The 17,942-nt window shown below is 46.4% G+C and overlaps 1 long non-coding RNA gene and 1 pseudogene across 1 annotated transcript; one reads left to right on the forward strand and one right to left on the reverse strand.

Annotated features, from left to right (window-relative positions):
- LOC148149223 (centrosome-associated protein 350-like) overlaps positions 1–17,942 on the forward strand; it is a 758,453-nt pseudogene that overhangs the window by 473,851 nt on the left and 266,660 nt on the right.
- On the reverse strand, positions 1,503–12,106 carry LOC148149226 (uncharacterized). Its single transcript, XR_015758232.1, has 2 exons — positions 12,073–12,106; positions 1,503–2,379 (listed from the first exon to the last, which is right to left on the reverse strand). It is a non-coding gene; the product is annotated as an uncharacterized LOC148149226 (long non-coding RNA).

Genomic DNA, 17,942 nt, shown 5'->3' on the forward strand with positions numbered 1-17,942 from the left:
CAGATAAAGGGGTGGGTGGGAGCGAGGTGGTGAGGTGGGGATAGGTTGAGAAAGATAGAGAGTATGACCTGATTGGTCGATGGGAGAGATGAATCCAGAATTATCCCTCCCTTCGACCAACCATGTCCTAACCTCGACCTGTCTCCACCTATCCCCACCTAACCACCCTGCCCCGGCCACTCCCTTTATCTGCAGCTCCCACCCACCCCACTTCCTGAAGAAGGTTTACAGCCAAAACGTTGATTTCTCCACCTCCTGATGCTGCCTGGGCTTGCTGTGTTCTCCCAGCCTCCTGCTTGTCAACCTTGGATTCCAGCATTTGCAGTTTGTCTCTAATCTCTTCAGGGGCCAGGATGAGTGTGAGGAGATTGGGTTTTGATGGAACTACCCACAGACTGAAGTCAAAAAAAGCAAAGTAAGAAAGGCAAGTGGATCAAATTCGAGAGAGCAAATTGTGAGCAAAAAGTAATTGTTACCAGTTTAGCAATTGCAAAGGAGAGAATGACCACATTGAATTGCTTCTGGTGTCATCCTCTGTGTCCGAACATTTCACAGAGCCAGCTCCACATCCTTCCATTGGCTTTGTCATTGAGAGGCAACATTTCCCTTCCCATAGGCCTTTTTAAAATGTCCTGTCCCAGGGAATCACTGAGGCAGAGAATACTTCACCTTTTCTGGGAAAGATAGAGAAATATAGGGTGTCAAGGAGCAATTTCTCCGCCTTCAGGGTCTGACAGAAGGATGTGTGTCGTGTGTGGATTCTGGAGACAGATCACTGAGATATTCCTCACTCCCATCAACACCTGACTTTATTCTGACATCAGTTTCTATTCTTCATTATAAAGTACCCCCACCAGCTTCAGACTGGACATTTCACACCCAGCCCCCATTTCCCCACAATCAAGAACCAAACTTGCCCCATCTCAGGATTGCCCTCTGAATGTGGTGTCAGTGTGCTAATGCAGTGTTTGAATGAAAGAGCCACAGTGGAATCTGGGACTGAATCCAAGGGGTTTCTGAGCCACCAGCAGCCTCCCCGCTGTGTGAGGGTCTGTTTGGATAAGATTTCAGCCCCATTGATTCCCACTGATACTAAAGTCCTCGAGTGAGATTATTGGAGTCACATGTGGACTAAGGAACACAACAGTCAGGTCAATGAGCTGCTCTGGAATCCATCCTGAGCCCTGGATGTCTCTCACTGAGATGGCCCAGGGGTTACAGAATATGACAGCAGAAGGTGGAACCAGTTTATCATTGACTGCCTTCCCCAGCCGTGACTCCCAGACTCCCCAGATTTAACATTCTCAATCTTACTCCAGGGACACACGGGACCAATGAATCGCACTTTAAGAGTAAAGAAAACCCAAGTCTAATTTAAGTAATATTTATTTCCCAAAACCTGTGAAGTTGTTATTCTGAGTAACAAGATGCTGCTGATCATATTCATCAATGCAGGGTTCCCAGTAGCTCTGGCCATTTCCAAAGCACACACGAGACAGAGACTGAATCATCTTGATCTTTATTCCTTTTTGCAGATTTACATTGAGAGAAAACAGACTTCAATTAACAGCCCAGACAGAGGAAGCTGCACAAATTCACAGCCAAAATGGAGCTTGAGGAAAACACTTGTGGAGATTTTCTCAATGACATAAGAATCCTGTCCCTTTAAGTAGTGACAGAAGCTTAAATTCAAACTGGCGGCTGAGCAGGAAGGAGATCTGGTTTACTGAAGCAGAGATTTCAGAGGTTCACATTGTTTTGTACAGCTGACAGTTTTCAGCATCTTCGAGAGGTTTTACTTGGCATCACAAGTCATCACAGTCCCCATAAAACACTCCCAGGACAGGGTCAGCACGGGGTTTCATACAGAGTAAAGCTTCCTTTTGATGATCCCAATGACCTGCCTTAACCCTTGAACCTCAGAAATGTCACCGAGCCAATCCCAAGAAGGAAGAGAGTTGAAATTCAGTGCTGACCATGACCTTTGTCCTGCCAGCTCAGCCCTGTTCTATTTAAAGTTGTATCTCCTCTGTGGACTGTCTTGAACACTCTACACACACTCTGATCTCCTGATGCTCTTGCTGAGGGGAGAGGGGAGGGTCACGTGGGTGAGGGCACAGGAGAAGCGAGCGTTGGACTCCCAGTCAGACCCAGAGAGGGTCAGCAGGCTGCTGACACTGTAGGTGCTGTCCGAAGCTCGCAGGTAGTTGCTGGTCTGAACCCCGTCCGAAATGACTGCACCATCCTTCTTCCACTGCACCTCCAGCTCATCAGGATAGAAGTGATTGGCAAGGCACATTAGGGTGGCAGTGCCCTTGGCATTGACCTGCTCTGGGGAGGGGGGCAGCAGGGTCAGCTTGGGCTGAGAATTTTCACGGCCTGAAAGACAAGACAAACAATTTTAATCCCTGCCATTCAAAGGGATTTCAACTCTGAACATTCACTGGCAAAACAATCCATTTGAACATTTGTATTCAATACCTAACAAACCCCATAAAAGGACAGGGCCTTTTAAAATTGCTTCTTGGGATGTGATTGTCACTGACAGGGCCAGCATTTATTGCCCATCCCTAATTGCCCCTGAGAGGGTGATGGTGAAAAAGAAGGGGCAGTTTTGGATCATTCTTTAGGGAATGAATGTGGGCAGCTGGAAGGGCTATCAATGGGGGAGCATTTCAGTGACAGTGATCGGAACTCAGTGAGATTGAGAGTCGGGATGGAAATGGAGAACCATGGAGCAAGTGTAAAAGTTTTCATTTGGGAACAAATCCATTTTACTAAACTGGGCAGGGATTGGGTCAAAGTGGGCTGAAAGACAAAATGCAAGGGTGAAATTTACCAGGACCTGAGGAAAGCAAAGAGCTGACAGGATGAAATGTGTCCAAATGAAGTCAGGGAAATCCCAGTGATGTTTTATAATCACAGAAAGAACAAGAGAATGAAGGAATGTATGAGGCCCATTCGAGAGCAGGCAGGGAACTTGTGTGCAGTGGTGGAAGATGGAGCAATGGTTCCTCATGAAAACTTTTGGTCTGTTTTCACAAAAGAGAGGGACATATATAGCAGTAACTGTAGTTCAGGAGGAGAACTGTGCAATATTGGAACAGCATCTTTCACATCTGAAAGACTCCCAGTTCATCCAATGAAAAGAAAGATCCATGCTGTCCCAAAGACATTTGCGGACCATGTGGGACTTGTTTGAAATGGGGTCATGTTGTAATGTAGGAAATGTGGAAGCCAGATTGTACACAAGATCCCACAAGCAACAATGAACCAAGGAACATTTTTGAATGATGTTTGTTCAGGAATAAGTATCAGCCTGAATATGATTCAAAGAGAAAGTGGATGGAAAATGAGGAAATGAAAGTTGAAGGAGAAGTGAGGAATACTGGTTAGTGATGGAATTGATTGTTACTAGAAAATAAAAAGGAAAGGGACAGAGTATTGTGAATGTCATATTGTACTGAGGAAACTTAAAAGTGCAGGGAAGCTCAATATAGAACAAGCTTAAAGGTTTTGTCTCTTAACACATGAAGCATTCAGATTAATGTAGACAAAATGGTACCACATAAACCAAGGGAAATCAAGTTTGCGAGGAGTTTAAACTAATTAAAGAAGGTAGGGACTCAGGAGAAGTTATTAAAGTATCCAGACCAAGTAATAGGATTGAGAGTACGGAAAGGATCAAGAATCGAACTTGAGGCACCGTAGGGTGGAATGGTGGATCAGTGGTTAGCACTGCTGTCTCACAGCTCCGGAGACACAGACTCAATTCCAACTGACTGTCTGTGTGGGATTGACACATTCTCCACGTGTCCACTTGGGTTTCCTCCCATTGTCACAAAGAAGTGTAGGTTAGGAGGATTATCCATGGGAATTGTAGGGTGGGTGGGATGCTTTTTGGAGGGTCAGTCTGGGCTGAATGGCCTGCTTCCACACTGTAGGAATTCTGTGATTTCTAAAGGAGATAACTATGAGAAGGAGGCAGTCAGTGCATGACTGAGGGTGTTGTACTTCGATGCATCGAGTATATGAAACAAGGTAAATGAGCCTGTAGTGCAGGGACGTGGCTGCAAGGGGATCAGGGCTGGGAACTAAATATCCAGGGATGCACATCCTATTGAAAGGAAATGCAGGGGGATAGAGGGTCAAGTGTGAAGGAGGAACTGAAGGTAATCCTTGTTAGTCAGGAAATGGTTTTGGGAGATTAATGGTATCAAAACTTGGTAAGTCCCCAGGGGCCAGCAACTCATCAGAGTATTTAAGAAAGTGGGTGTAGAAATAGTGGACACATTGTTGATCATTTTCCAACATTCTGTCGACTCTGACAGAGTTCCAGTGGACTGGACAGTATCCAGTGTAACCCCACTTTTTAATAAAAGGAGGGAGAGTGAAAATGAGGAATTATACATGAGGAAAATGCTGGAGTCAGTTATTAAAGATACTGTTACCGAGCATTTGGAAAGCAGTGACAGGATTGGTCCAAGTCAGCATGGATTTACTAAAGGGAAATCAGGCCTGACACATCTTCTGGAAGGTTTTGAGGATGTGATCAGTGGAGAATGGACAAGGCTGAATCAGTGGACAACAAAAATTGACGAAACAGTTCAGCAGGTCTGGCAGAATCTGTGGACAGCAATCGAAGTTAACATTTCAGACTGAGTGACCCTCCCTCAGGACCCAGTGGATGTTGTGTTCTGGACTTTCAAAAGGCTTTTGACAAGGTCCCATACAAGAGATTAGTGAGCAAAATTAAACCTCATGGTATTGGAGGTAATGTATTGACATGGAGAGAGAACTCGTTGGCAGATAGAAAGCAGAGAGTTGGAATAAATGGGTCCCTTTCAGAGTGGCAGGCAGTGATGAGTGGGGTACCGCAGGGTTCAGTGCTGGGACCCCAGCTGTTCACAATATACATAAATGATATGGACAAAGGAATTGAATGCAATCCCTCCAAATTTGCAGATGACACGAAGCTGGGTGGCAATGTGTGCTGTGAGGAGGATGCTAAGAGGCTGCAGAGTGACTTGGACAGGCTGGCTGAGTGGACAAATACTTGGCAAAAGCAATATAATTTGGGTAAATGTGAGATTATCCACTTTGGTGGAAAAACAGGAGGTCAGATTATTAGTGAATGGTGAAAGTTTAGGAAAGAGTGAGGTGCAATGAGAGTTGGGTGTCATGGTGGAACAGTAACTGAAAGGGGGCATGCAGGTGCAGCAGGCAGTGAGGAAAGCTAATGGCATGCTGGCCTTCACCATGAGACGATTTGTGTATTGGAGTAAGGATGTCTTGCAGAATTAAGGCCTCAGCTTGAGTATTATGTGCAGGTTTGGTCTCCTCGTCTGAGGAAGGACATTCTTACTATTGAGGGAGTCCAGCGAAGGTTCTCCAGACTGATTCCCGGGACGGCAGGACTGACATATGAGGAAAGACTGGATCAACTGGGCTTGTACTCACTGGGATTTAGAAGAATGAGAGGAATCTCACAGAAACATATAAAATCCTGATGGGATTTGACAGGCTTGATGCTGGAAGAATGTTCTTGATATTAGGAAAATCCAAAACTAGGGGTCACAGTCGAAGATTAAGGGTTAAGTTATTCCGATGTTGTGAACCTGTGGAATCAAGGGATATGGGGGTGGAGTGGGAATGGGATAATAGATTGCGTAATCAGCCATGAACGGTGGTGCAGAGTCAGAGGGCTGAGTGGCCTATTCCTGCAGCTATTTTCTATGTTTCTATGTTTCTAATGATGGGTAGAGGTGTGAGGGTGGTGGGGGTGTGTGTGGGAGGAGCAGGTTTACCCTGTCAGGAAGAACTGAAATTACATTGACAGCAAGCGGAAATATGGAGTTGGAAAGCATAGAATCTGTGTGAGTCAACTTAAGGACCCACAAAATAGCAAAGGGCTTGATGGGAATTATGTAAAAAGTCTCCTCTCAGTAGTTGGGATGTGGAGCAGAAAATAAATCAGGAGATAGAAAACGCATGTAAGAAAGGGATTATTACAATAATCATGGGGACTGCAATATGCAGGTGGACTGGGAAATTCAGGTTGGGAATGGATCTCAAGGAAAGGAATTCATGGAATGTCTGCGAGATTATTTTTTTTGGAACAGTTTGTGGTAGACCCACTAGGAAACAGGTAATTCCAGATTCGGTGATATGTAATGAGGCAGCCCTGATTGGGGAGCTGAAGGTGAGTGAACCCTGAGGAGTGAACCCTGTGGGCGGCACGGTGGCACAGTGGTTAGCACTGCTGCCTCGCAGCGCCAGAGACCCGGGTTCAATTCCCACCTCAGGCGACTGACTGTGTGGAGTTTGCACATTCTCCCCGTGTCTGCGTGGGTTTTCTCCGGGTGCTCCGGTTTCCTCCCACAGTCCAAAGATGTGCAGGTTAGGTGAATTGGCCATGTTAAATTGTCCGTAGTGTTAGGTAAGGGGTAAATGTAGGGGTATGGGTGGTTTGCGCTTCGGCGGGTCGGTGTGGACTTGTTGGGCCGAAGGGCCTGTTTCCACACTGTAAAGTAATCTAATAATGTGATACAATTCACCCTGCAGTTCGAGAAGGAGAAGCTGGGAATTATATGAAATAATATAAATGAGCAAGTTAGACAAAGGAGAGCCAATGGACATGATCTGGTTTGGGTTCCAGAAGACCTTTGACAAGTTGCCACACAGGAGGCTGCTAAATAACATAAGAGTCCATGGGGTTTGGAACCCAGTACTGACATGGACAGAGAGTGGAAATAAATGGATCTTTTGCAGGATGGCAGCTGGTGCCTCATGCAGTTCAGCAGGGGGCAGTGTTGGGACCTCAGCTATTCATGTAACAATTAATTATATATTAACGATCTGGGAAAAGGAACTGAGGGCATTGTTCCTAAATTAGCTGATGACACAAAGATGAGGGGAGGGGCATGGAGAATTGAGGAAGCAGGGAGGCTGCAGAAGGACTTGGAAAGGCTCAGAGAATGGGCAAAGAAGTGACAGATAAAGGGACTTAGGAGTCCTCTTTCAGATTTCACTTAAGGTTAATATGTAGGTTCAGTTGGCAATTAGGAAGACAAATGCAATGTTAGCATTCGTTTCAACTGAGTTAGAATACAAGAGCAGGTGTGTACTACTGAGGTTGTATGAGACTGTGGCCAGACTGCATTTGGAATATTGTGAACAGTTTTGGGACCTGTATCTAAGGAGGGATGTGCTTGCATTGGGGGGAGATCCAGAGGAGGTTTATGAGAATGACCCTGGGGGTGACAGCCTGGTCTGTTGAGGAGAGATTGAGGACTGTGGATGTGTACTTGATAGAGTTCTTAAGGATATGCGGAGATGACATTGAAACTTACAGAATACTGAGAGGCCTGGATAGAGTGGGCGGGGATGAGATGTTTCCACCAGTAAGAGAAACATGGACCAGAGGGCACAGCCACAGACTTTAGGGATAATCCATTAGGACTGAGATGAGGAGGAATTTCTTCTGCCAGAGGTTGGTTAATCTGTGGAACCCATGCTGTGGAGGTGAAGGCATTGAGTGTGTTTCGGACGGACATTGATAGGTTCCTGATTGGGAAGGCGATCAAACATAATGGGAAGAAGGCAGGAGAATGTTCGTGAGAAACACAGCAGCCATGCCCAAACGGCACAGCAGTCTTGATGGGCCGAATGGCCTAATTCTGCTCTGTTATCATATTGTCTTTTGAACAGACTCTGCCAAACCCTGGAACACTGAAAGGCCTGGATTTGAGCCCAGCTGGAGCTGTTTGTCATCAGAACTTTATCAAGGGATAACCAGGGAGTGGTGAGAGTGTGCACCCTATTCCATGTGGGAACTTCAGGATGCTTCCCAGCTCCTGGAATACCATGAATACAGGAAGTGTGGTCAGTGACAGCAGTTGGAGCTCTGGGTTTCGGAGCTTGAGCAGCAGCTGGTGTCAGTGTGGAGCATCTCTGAGGCAGAGAGCTCCGTGGAGAGCACGTTTCTAGATGTGGTCACTCTGCAGCTTCAGAGTATGCAGGGAGAGAGGGAATGGGGGAGCAGCAGACAGTCCAACAGGACTATGCCGCGAGTACAGGAATCCCCTGAGTGCATCCCACTCTCCAACCAGGATTCAGTTTGGAATCCTGATGAGAATGATGGTTCATCTGGGGAGTGCAGCCAGAGCCAAGTCCATGGCACCATGGGGACTCAGCTGTACAGGGAGGCACAAGGAAGACTGGAAGAGCGATAGTGAGAGGAGATTCGAGAGTGAGGGCCATCGGTCGGTGTTTCTGCAGCTGCAGATGGGATTCCAGGATGGTGTGTTTTCTCCCACCCTGAGGGGAGAGGGGGAACAGGCAGCAGTTGTGGTCCCAGTGACAGAGGGAGAAAGGGGATGTGGTCCTGCAGTCAGAATTTAGGGAGCTCTGGAGGCAATTAGCAACAGCAGCTCAAAATTGTGAATCTCTGGACTACTCCCAGTGACCAATGCAAGTGAGGATAGGAACAGAAGGATAAGGCAGGGTGTATCTGAGGCTGAAAAGATGATCCAAGAGGGAGCGTTTGAGATTCTTGGGACATTGGGAATGACTTTGTGGGAGATGTGACCTCTATAGACCAGATGGGTTGCTCCTGAACAGAACTGAGCTCCTTGTGGGGTGATTTGCTGGTGCTGTTGGAGAGGGTTTAAATGAACATGCAAGGGGGGCTGTGGGAACCAGGAGGAACACCAAGGAAAACAGAATCATGGAAGAGATAGATATTCTTAAGTAAGGAATAGTAACTTTCTTGGCCGGGTCACAGTGAGGGAGAGAGTAATAATTTCTAAATCCAACTGACTGTGTGCATGTATGGGCCTGCGTGGAGTATGGGGAGTAAGATTGGGGAGTTACAGACGCATATTACCAAGTGGAAGTCTGGTGTTGTTGCTCTTACAGATGAGGCTCAAATGAGGACAGGACTGGGTGTTAAATATTCCTGGATACAAGGTGTTCAATAAAGATAGGAAAATGGGAAGAAGGTGTGGGATTGGTTAAGATCGGTGCAGAGCTGGAGAAAGAGGATGTCCCAGAGGGGTCAAGGGCAGAATGGATTTGGTTTGAGATAAGGAACAAAAAAGGTGCAATCAGGTTGTTCAGTGCAGTCTGTCAGTCACCAGCTAGAGGGAAGGATGTCGAGGGAGAAATCTGCAAGAAATTCACAGCACACATTTGGGTAACTTTAATTATCAGAATATAGAATGAAATCGGAGCAGTGTGAAGGGCAGAGAGGGGCCAGAGTTGTGAGAGTGTGCTCGGGTGAATTTTCTCCAACCGTGTGTTCGCATTCCAATCAGAAAGGAAACTCTGCTAGACCTGGATCTTGGGAATGAGGAGGCCCATGTAGATCAAGTATCAGTGGGAGGACATTTAGGGAATTGTATCACAAGGATTAGGGAGACAGTGGAAAAGGACAAAGGACAATCCAGAGTAAAGTCATGACCATGGATCATATCCCATGGATCACCTCCAAATGTCTCACTCTTAGAATTTTCATATTTTATTTTAAAACAGAATATGAATGAGTTACCAATCTAATATTTTGCCGCAGTATTTATGGTTGAGAAGGACATCGAAGTGAAGGAAATTCGGGAAATAAATGTTGATGTCTTGAGAAGAGTCCATATTACAGAAGAAGAGGTGCAGTAATCTGTTCTTTAAACTCATAAAGGTAGATAAATCCCCAGGAGCTGATCAGCTCCATCCCAGTACTTTGTGGGAAGCTTGGGAAGAGACTTTGACACCCCTTGGTGAGATGTTTGTATCATCAACAGCCACGGGTGGTGTGCTGGAAGACTGGAGCTTGGCTAATTTTGTGCTGATATTTAGGAAGGTCTGCAAGGAATACCCTGGGAATTATAGACCGGTGAGTCTGATAGTGGTAAGTTGTTGGAGGGGATTTTGACAGACAGGATCTAAATGCATTTGGAAAGACAAGGATTGATTAAGGATAGTCCACATGACTTTGTCAGTGGGAAAGCATGTCTCACAAATTTGATTGAGTTTTTTGAAGACATGACCAAGAAGATAGCTGAGGGCAGAGTGGTAGACATTATCTCCATGGACTTTAGCAAGACCTTTGACAAGGTGCTGCATGGACAACTGGTTAGTAAGTTAGATCAAGTTGGATCCAGGGAAGCTAACTGATACAAAGTTGGCTTCATGGTTGGAGACAGAGAGTGGTGATAGATAATGGTTTTCAGACTGGAAGCCTGTGACCAGAGATGTGGCAAAAGGATTGGTTCTGGGTTCATCATTGTTTGTCATTTATAGAAACAAATTGAATGAGAATATAGGGGCCATGGTTTGTGAGTTTGCAGATGACACTAACATTGGTAGTTTCATGGACAGTGAAGAAGGCTATTTGAGAGTACATTTACATTACACATTGAGATAATAAGGAGGTGTTACATTTTGGTACAAAAACCAGGCCAGGGCTAACACAATTGTGGGGCCATGGGGAGTCTTGTCAAACAGGGAGACCAAGGGGTGGAGGCACATAGAGGATTGAAACTGGTGCCACATGGAGACAGGGTGGTGAAGAAAGCATTTGGTACAATTGCTTCTATCGGTCAGAGCATTACGTGTGGGAGTTGTTACGACTCTCCAAGGTATTGGTCAGGCCCATTCCCAGTCACCCTGCTATTGGAAGGATGTCATTAAATTGGAAAGGGTGTAAAAAGGATAACAAGGATGTCACTGAGACTGAAGGGTTTGAGTTATAAGGAGAGGCTGGTTAGGCCTTGGCTATTTCCCTTGGAAGGTCAGAGACTGCTGGGTGACATTTTAGAGGTTTATAAAATGATAATGGGCATAGATAAGATGACTAGCTCAGGTTTATTCCCCAGAGTAAGGGAGTCCAAAACTAAACAGCAGAGGATTAAAGCAAGAGGGGAAAGATTCAAAAGGGATCTGAGGTGCATCTCGTTCACATAGAGGGTGGTGGGTGTATTGAATGAGCTGCCAGAGGAAGTCGTAGAGGTGAGTATGATAACAACATTTAAAAGACATTCTAACAGGTACATGGACAGGAACGGTATGGGGGAAATTAGCTAAATGCAAGCAAATGGGACTACGGGAATAGATAAGGGGAATAATTCATGAAGGATGTGAATATTTTGGAGATGGGGTAAAAAAATTCCCATAGAAGGTTCAGGGATGAGGAATGTCAGTTGTGAACAAACTTTGGAGAAGTTTGGACTGTCTTCCTTGGAGAAGTGAAGGCTGAGAGTAAATTTGTTTGAGGAATTCAAAATCAGGAGGTGTCTGGCCAGAGGAAATAGGGAAAAAATGTTCCCACTCATGAAAGTATTGAGAAGGAGAGGGCACAGATTTAAAGTAATTAGTGAGAGAATCAAAAGTGAGATGAGGAAAAACATTCTCAGCCAGTGGGTGGTTAAGGTGTGGAATGCACTGCCTGAGAGTGTGGTGGAGGCAGCTTCAATTGAAACATTCCGAAGGGAATGAGACTGTTATTTGAAAAGGAACAATATGCAGGGTGACAGGGAGAAGGCAGGAGAATGACACTCAGTGAATTGCTCATTCGGAGAGCCGGCCCAGACAGGATGGACAGAACGGCCTCCGTGTGCACTGTAACAACTCTGTGATTGTGTGATTGAGCAGAGTTAAAGCTGGGGGAGGTGGGAGCTCGGTGTCTCACTGTGCTGCTGCTGCTGCTGCTGCTGCTGCTGAGGTCAGTGAGATCAGAGACTGGGACAGGGAGCCAGAGCTCACATCAAACTCTGCCCATGTCTGTCACACTGAGACTGGCAGGAGGCTACTCACTGATTTCACTCCATGCTGCAGGAATGGGACCACAGGCTGCAAATGGACAGAGCTCCTCTGCACGGTGAGTTAAACTAATTGACTTATATCTTGCTGCTTAAAGGGACAATGGAACTAAAGAAATACAGCTGGTCACCCTGTTAGACACAGTGCTCCTTCATCAACTATTTCATTCACTGCAGCTTCTCACTAATACCTTCAACAATTCAGCATTTGTGTTTTAGAAAGTGTGTTTCAGTATTGACAGGAGGATTGACGTTTACTTACTCAGTCGGAGCTTGGTTCCTTTCCCGAACGTAAGCCACAGTGAGAGCTCCCAGTGCAGAGGGTGAACAAAAATCTCTGCTCTTTGCTTCCCTTTCTCACTCACTCTCACACTCTCCCTCTCACTCTCTTTCTCTCTCCCTCATTCATGTGTCTTTCTGTCTCTGTCTCTCTGGGTTGTGTCCAGCTGGGCTAGGACGGTTTGTCAAATGTATTTTTCAATGTTAAGTTTTGCAGCTGTTCTTCACGTGTGGCGATGGAGTGTCAGAGGTAAACTTGAGGCCTTCAGTAAATGGTGGACACCACAGAGACTGGAGTGTGTAGTGGACAGTGACAATCCAGCATGGGTTAGTTTGTTCATTTACATTTATATGTAACTGGATGTGTCAGTACAGGCAGTGGGACTGTGCCTATTAAGGTTTTTGTACGGCTCTGTAACACTGTGTAGAGGGTAGCTCTGATACTGCATACAGTAATAGTCAGCGACATCCTCATTCTGAAAGTTGCTGATTTTCAGGGTGAAACTGGTCCCTGATCCACTGCCCGTGAATCGATCGGAGACTCCTGTGAATCGATTTGTTGCTTGATAGATCAGGAGAGAGGGTTTCTGACCTTCTCGCTGCTGGTACCAGCTAACCCACTTGCTAACAGATTGACTGGCCGTACAGGTGATGGTTGCAGTGTGGCCCAGTCCCACTGACAGCACCGGGGGAGACTGGGTCATGGTGATGTCCCCACTGATACCTGAGGGGTCAGAGAGAAACACAGTGAAGTCAAAACTGTCACAGAAAGAGCCTGTCAAATGAGAGATTGTTGGAGACACTGAGCATTCCTCTGGTTTCAGCATTTTTCCTTCAATCACAAGTCAGTGGAATTGGAGTGAAATGGAGAGCAGCTAAAGATCGAGGTGGAAGGAGAGAGATTTGTACCTGCGACACAGAATGCCAGGGACCAGATCAGCTGGATGTGTGAAATCATGGTGTGTGCTCCGGTCCCTGTGCCTGGTTCCTGATAAACTCTCCCTTCACTGGGTTCTGCTTTATAAAGCTGCAGCCTGTGAGAGTCTGACTGGGTGTTCCTCAGTATGTAAATGGCATCAGGCAGAGAGAGCCACGTCAGCCCCTCACACTTCCTCTTCTCTCTCTCTCTCTCTTTCTCACTGTCTCAGAGAGTCATTGATGTGAACAGCACTGAATGAGGCCATTTGGCCCATTGTATCTGTGCTGTTAAACAGCGATCTGATGACACTAATCCCATCCTCCAGCTCTTGGCCCATTACCCTGGAGCCTACAGCAACACAAGGGAATATCTAAACACTGCTCCAATGTCATGAGAGTTTGTGACTCAACCAGCCTTTCAGGCAGTGAGTTCCAGACTCTCACCACCCTCTGGGTGAAAACATTTCTCCTCAATTCCCCTCTCACTCTCCAACTTGACTGGGCCTGGACTCACTCGAGTTCAGAAGGATGAGAGGGAATCTGATTGAAACATATAAAATTCTCACAGGGCTGGGCAGGGAGGAGGTTTCCCCTGGTTGTCGAGTCTGGAACCAGGGGACCCAGTCTCAGGGGGATACAGGATAGACCATTTAGGACTGAGATGAGGAAACATTTCTTCACTCAGAGGGTGGTCAACCTATAGAATTCTCTACCACTGAATATATTCAAGAAAAGGAGAGAGATAATTGTTTTACATTTTAACAGCATGAAGGGAATGGGGAGAAAGCAGGAATATGGCTTTGAGAGAGAGGGTCAGCCATGATCATACTGAAAGACAGAGCAGCTCCGAGTTTCTGTGTGTCCATGTCTGTGTTGCCTTCAATCTCGGTCCCTGGTTACTGAGTCCTTTACTCATGTAAAAAGTGCCTTCCTACCCACACTATCACTGCCCCAAATAATCTTATACCCCTCTATCAGGTCCCCTCTCAGCCTTCACTGCTCCAAGGAAAACAACACCAACCTTTCTAATCTTATTTCAAAGCTCACATTCAGGCAGCATTCTGGGAAATCTCCCCGTACCCTCTCAAGTACAATCACATCCTTCCCAGAATGTGGTGACCAGGACCTGTCCTCTTCTCTCTCTCTCTCTCTCTTTCTCTATCTCTCTCTCTCTCTCTCTCTATCTCCCTTTCTGACTCACACCTTACACTTCTTTCTCTCTACCTCTATCTCTCTCTCCCCCACTGTTAATCTCTTTCATATTCTCTTTCTCTGTCTCAAAGCCACTCCCTCCAACTCATTCCCAGTTCCTCACTTCGTCTCATAATCTCTATTTCTGCATCTTTCTCTGTCTCCGTCACTCACTCCATCTCTCACTATAATTGAAAGCATCCAAATGTTATCTGCCCCTCTCTATTCCTCCCTCTCTTTCTCTCCCTCCCTCTCTGCATCCCAATCTACAGTCTCTCTCCCTCCCTCTCTGGCATTCTGTCTCCAACCATACTCATATCTCTCTCTCTCTCTCTCTCACAAACACACACCCAACCCTACCCTCTCTCTCTTGATTCCCTTCACTCTTGGTATCACACCCATCCTATCTCTTTCTCTCTCCCCATGCCTCTCAGTCACATCTTGTTTCTCTCTCTATCCCTCAACCTCACCATTTCTACCACCCTCTACTTCTCTCTTGGTCCCCTCACATATCTCACACTGTCTCAGATGCTCCTCCCTCTATCCCCGCTCTCTCTCTCTCTCTCTTGCACACGCGCGTGCGCGTGCGCACACACACACACACACACACACACAGAAACTCCCTCTCTCTCTGTCTCACTTCTCTCTCTTTCTGACAGTGTCCTGGGTGGTGACAGTTGAATGCAGGATAAATCTCCCTCTGCTCTGCACCACTAATGGACATTAACCCTTGACCCCAGAAGGATGTATTTTCCTGGAGTAACTCCCCATTTCCGACATTGACCAGGGTTTGGCCTCGCTCAGGAAGACGGACAGATTCTTGTCAAAAGAAAGGCAATTCTGTGCTGTTGGCCTATTCTCACTGGGGACTGGTTTGGACACAAACCTCATTCCATGAAGGCCCAGCAGAGAGAGGAGATCCTCAGGCCATCAGTGTGAGTTGGAGGGACAGGACAGGCTCTGACTCACTGACCCATCGTGTCCATTCACAACATGTTCCAATCCCTTTCCCTTTCCTTCCATTTCCATGATGAGTCTCTGAGTCAGGCTGTTTCACTGGGATGAGGGTTGGACTATCACACAGTTACAATAGAAAGGAACTGACCCCACACCCAATAGCGACCAGTAAACATGGGCTTCCTTCCTGCTGGAACCTCCAACAGAGACCAGTAAACATGGATCTCCTTCTAACTGGATCCTCCAACAGAGACCAGTAAACATGGGCCTCCTATTCACTGGAGTTTCCGATGGAGATGAGTAGATGACTGAGTTTTTGAAGAAGTAATCACAGAGATAGATAAAGGTGGAGCAGTACACTCTGTCCACATGGACTTTAGCAAGGCCTTAGACAAGTTTCCCCTGGTAGACTGCTTAGTAAGATTATATCACAGAGGATCCAGGGAGAGCTCGCCAATTGGATAGAAAATTGGCCTGATGGTAGGAGGCAGAGGCTGGTGAGAGAGGGTTGTTCTTCAGACTGGAGGCCAGTCATCCATCCCCCTCTCGATGGCTGTGCTATTGAATATACTGTTCACTTCCATCACTTTTGGGTCACTGTTGCTTTGCCATTGATTTGCTGACTTATTCTGGTACATCTAGTCTGGTCTGTTCCCTGAGTTGGTTTAAGAGCGTTTTGCTTCAGAAAACACTCTTCTGTAAACTGGGTTGTCTGTTTCTCCCAGTCTTTGTGTAAAGGTGAGACTAAGTGTGTGTAAGCTCTTATACAACACAGCCAGAAGTCACTGGGCCGATTGTGACAGTCAAATGAGTCCAATGAGTCCCATTTACCCAGCCCTTCCTGTATAACCCTGCAATTGTTTCCTTTTCAGCTATTTCTCCAAAGGCCCTTTTGAAAGTTGCTGTTGAATCCACTTCCACTCACCTTGCAGACAGTCATCATGAACTCGCTGGATAAAAATGTTCCTATCTTCTCTCTTGTTCTTCAGACCCTTTCTGAAATGTGTGCCCTCTGGTTATTGACCCTCCTGCCTGGAGAAACTATCTGTCCTGTATTTACTGCATCCAAACTCTCTAATTGTGAACCCCTCATTGAGTGACACCTATTTCCAGCACAGGGGGAGAACATTCAGCCTGTCAGGTAAATGCTGTCATTTCATGGAGCAATCCAGTCAGTCCCACCCCCTCCCCGACTCGACCCCCAGAGCCTTGCAGGTTTATTTCCATCAAGAGCCCATCCAATCTGCCATTGCAATCACTGAGTGTCTTCACCTGCCTCATCTGAATGGGCACTAATTTCCACATCATTACCAATTGCTGCTAAAAACAAAGTTCTTCCTGACATCCTGTATCTCTTGCCCAACAAAGTGTAAGGTATTCTCAATATAAAGGTGGAATTTTGTCTCCACACGGACTGTGCGGTGGTCACTCTTACTGATACTGTCATGGACAGATACACCAGCAGCAGGCAGATTGGTGAGGGTGATAGTGAGTATGTTTTTCCCTCTTGTTGGTTCCCTCACCACCTGCCCCAGGTCCAGTCTAGCAGCTGAATCAGGTGGAACTTGACCACCTTGCTCAGTAGTGATGCTTCTGAGCAGCTCTTGATGGTAGACTTTGAAGTCCCTTACTCAGGGTATATCCTGCACCCTTTCCACCCTCAGTGCTCCCTGTATGTGTTGTTCAACATGGAGGATGACTGACTGCTCAGTTGAGGTTGGAGGGGAGGTGGTGCTATGTGGTAATCAGCAAAAGGTTTCCTTCCCCATGTTTGACCTGCTGTCATGAGTTTTCATGGATTCCATCGTTAATGGTGAGGACTCCCAGGGCAACTGCCTTCCGACTGTACACACCACTGTGTTACCTCCCCTGCTTGGTCTATCCTGCCAGTTAAAAACTGAATGAGGGAACAATTTTGTGCAGGTTTCACAGCTTGGAGACAGAGCTGCTGCTGGATTGTGTTTCTGATCTCCGAGTGCAGGCGTGTGTGTTTGTGAGAGAGTGACTGACACTTTTTCCATCATTATGTTGTTTCTGCAAAACAAATCCCAGAACCAGCCTCCTGTGCTGTCAGATTCCAGCAAGTGCAGATGGTTCACAGTTTTCTCCCGTCTCAGTAACAAACGTCCAGCTGCTCCGAGCTCCTTCTTTCACTTCCTCTCTTGGTGAAGTTTCAACCTTGCGCTCTGACAGTCTTTGCAATTATTTTTTACACTGGGGCTTTCTGCTGTGGTCAGAATCTCTAATAATAAGTGTCCAATCAGTGACAATCACAGCAGCTAAGAGCAGTCAGGACTGAGGAGCCAGGCTCACTGGGAAACACATTGGGAAGATCAAAGCCATCCTCTTCAGCTCCCGGCACAAACTCCATCCCTCTCCCTGAGCACTGTCTGCTGCTCAATCAGACTCGTTGCATATTTGGCCACATCTATGTAAATGATCTGAGCTCCATATCACAAAGATCAGCCACTGAAAATCTCAGCCATGTCTGGGACTCCAAACATGACCATTCCAATGCTGTACTTGCACTCATCACAGTCACAGCCCTCCATAATCTTGAGCTCATTCCAAATTCTGCTGCTCATATCCCAACTTGCATCAAGTCCCATTCCACCAACCCCCTGCACCCCATGTTTACATTGGCTCCTGGCCCAGAAACACTTCAATTTTCAAATTCTTATCCTTGTTCTCAAATCCCTCCCTGTCCTCCACCTTCCCTATCTCTGTGACCTCCTCCAAGCCGCCTCACTCAGTGTGGTTAGCAATCTTGGATATATGGCTCTCTAA

Source organism: Chiloscyllium plagiosum, unplaced genomic scaffold, assembly GCF_037043375.1.
Source record: "Chiloscyllium plagiosum isolate Xiang-an unplaced genomic scaffold, Cpla_swu_hap1 HiC_scaffold_9, whole genome shotgun sequence".
NCBI classification, from domain to species: domain Eukaryota; kingdom Metazoa; phylum Chordata; class Chondrichthyes; order Orectolobiformes; family Hemiscylliidae; genus Chiloscyllium; species Chiloscyllium plagiosum.